Genomic DNA, 2,801 nt, shown 5'->3' on the forward strand with positions numbered 1-2,801 from the left:
GCTGAACGGCCCACCGCTTACTCGGAGCAGGAGACAGGGGACGGAGTGATAAAAGCGAACCTAAAATAAAAATTAACAAGCAGCCTGACAATACCATGTGAAACCAATCCTTACAAAACTGTCTGCAGCGCGGAGAAATCAGGGAGTTTTATTAGGTGATGATAAAACGTAGTAAACTTCATGTGAAAACATTCCAAGGTCGGGTCTTGTGTGGTACAAGAGAGGAATTTTACTAAGTAAGGCTCATTTTAATCAAATGAACATCAAGGAGCTCTAATCCCATTTATACCTGCGTTTGAAACTGGTTACACACACATACACACACCCGCCGTTCCTCGGTGACTTTGCCGCCCGGTCTGAAGTGCCAGGTTCCTTTCTGGGGACAGAATCCCAAGAAGGCAGAGGCCTGCACTGATTCGGGGTGTTCAGACACGCTTCTGCGTGGAGTGTGTCAATAGTTCTGCGCCCTGGAAGGTAGTGTTCTTCCACTTCAGCCCGAGCCTCCCCTCCTCTGCTCACCTCCGTTTTGGTGGAGGAATTAAATCACTTGCCGTGACTACATTTTGACCAGCAGGCTGGGCGGAGGGTCCCGGGTGGAGGGTCCTGGGCGGAGGGTCCCGGGCGGAGGGTCCAGGTGGAGGGTCCCGAGGGGTGCTTGGCAGCGTGGGCTTTTTTCTTGGCTCCCCCCACCCCGATCCCCCCCCGAGGTCAGCCTGGGGGGGCTGTGGTCTTCGGGGCTGTGCCCCAGACCCATTTCCACACGTGCCCCTGGGAGGCAGTTGTCTGCTGGGTAATCGTGCACCCTGGGGAGGGTCAGACCCTTGAAGGTGGGTGGGAGGCGGCAGGAGTAAAGGGAAACACGAGCAACACGGCCTCCCCGGGGTCTTCCTGGGCTCCACACTCTGGTGGGGCCGCCCGGGCGGGGAGGGACCAAAGCGCCTCCCAAGCCAGAGGGGCGGGGCCGGCGCCGGCGAGCCGCGGCCCCCAAACCCTGCAGAGCCTGACGGTCCGTGCGGGCCTCAGAGCCTCTGCGTCCGGGCTCCCCCTGGGCAGGGTCGTGAGACTCCCTGGTGGGCCCCGGGCGCTGATGGCTGCCGGATGTTCCGCCACCCCGAGTGGCCGAGAAGCACCAGGTCAGAGCGCGGGAGAGTCTGGGCACGTGGGAAGCGGGGTGGCGCGGGCCGCCAGGCAGAGTCTCGTGGGCAGCTTGTGAGAGAAGGGCAGGTTCGCGTCGGAGGGCTGAGCATCCCTGCTCGGGGCACACAGGGGAGACGGCGGGCGGGTAGGAAGTCAGAAAATACGGATCTGGTATGAGATGCCTCAGGTGAGCTCATCCATCAGCAGTGAGACAGGGAAAATAAAACCCTTATGACCCAAGCACCCAGTGTGACTGGACCTTTAGGGGAAGACTTTTAATTTGTTCCAGGTTAATTCTAACCAATTCTTTTGAATCGACAAAGCCAGGCTGGAGAGGAGGGTGGAAGAGACCCATGTTGTCAGTAGTCTTCGGCTCTGGTCCACAGCCTGGCCCCCCAGGCGGCAGGGCAGACCAAGGGCCGGCCTCTCCCGGAGCCCTGGGTCTGCACAGCCCTGCTTAGCAGCCACGTGTGGCCACGGGGCCTTGGCCGCAGCAGGGGTTGTGGAGATACGAAAGCTCAAAAGTGTGTTTAAATTAAGTAAAACCTGTGGTCAGTGAGGAGTAGCCTGACAGCACCTCTGAGCAGTGCGGGCCCCCATCCGTCTTCTCTGGCTGGAGGGGCTGTTCCCTGTGCAGTGTGCCGCCTTTTTATGGAACTGTCCATGCATCTTATAGTCAAATGAAAGCAAGATTGCCCACGTCTCTTCCCTTGACAGAGACTCCAATTAGACTTTCCTGAACCAATGCCTTTGATTCCGGGCTCTTTCTTGACATACACCCGTGAGGAGTCCTACTTCCTTGGTTTCTGGATGAAGCCTGTCCCTGGAATTGTGGACACACCAAGAGGCTTTAGTCTTCTGTCTGATTATCCCCGATGTTTTCCACAGCCTGGGGAGGGTCCACTCGCTGGGCTCTGAGGTCAGGGTCAGCACTTGCCTTCCTGCCAACGTCAAGTCCTGTCCTACCAGGCCCTGCACATCACAAAGGGGGTTGATTCAGCCAGGGACTTTAGGGGCCTTCTCCTTAATGCCCAGGGAATCTGAATGTGCCCTGAGGATGAAGAGAAATAGATTGCTCTCGCAAGTGATCTCTACAATCATCTTCTGTGCTCAGGCGAGGAAACACGGTTTTAATATTTCTTCTGAAAATTCCTCTCTTTGTCTTCTTTTAGCCTCTGTTTTTCTCTCTCCCCCAGGAGGATTCTAATCAGAGTTTAACAAGGTCATCACAGTCGTTGTAATTTTGCTTTTGTATTTCCAAGGCATAATGTTAAAATTACCAAACGTGTTCATCTTGGCACCTCCATAAGCAGTAATATACCCTCAGCTCAGGATTTACGCGGTTAGTTTAGACGTGGCCCATTTGTGATGTTAAGGAAACAGTTTTCTGAAGCAGCTGTAGTCCCCAAATGCAGGGCTGTGGGTGTCACTTAACATCAGCTATAAGTGAGGCAAAGGACGTGAGAGTTAGTGGCAGGCTGCACGTCAGGTTGTGCCTGGGTGGTTCGGCTTTTCAGTGATGCCGCCTGACGCACGGATGTTCCCGCCATGAGACCACCATTCCGGAAAGCAGTTCTTCCTTCAGGCACACGGGCTCGCCAGGCATTTCTAGAACCCTGACCCTTCGTGTGGTGCCGGGGAAGAAGAGGGGGAGGGAAAGGTCC

The sequence above is a fragment of the Lipotes vexillifer genome, unplaced genomic scaffold (genome assembly GCF_000442215.2).
Source record: "Lipotes vexillifer unplaced genomic scaffold, Lipotes_vexillifer_v1.1 scaffold1162, whole genome shotgun sequence".
Classification (NCBI taxonomy): Eukaryota; Metazoa; Chordata; class Mammalia; order Artiodactyla; family Lipotidae; genus Lipotes; species Lipotes vexillifer.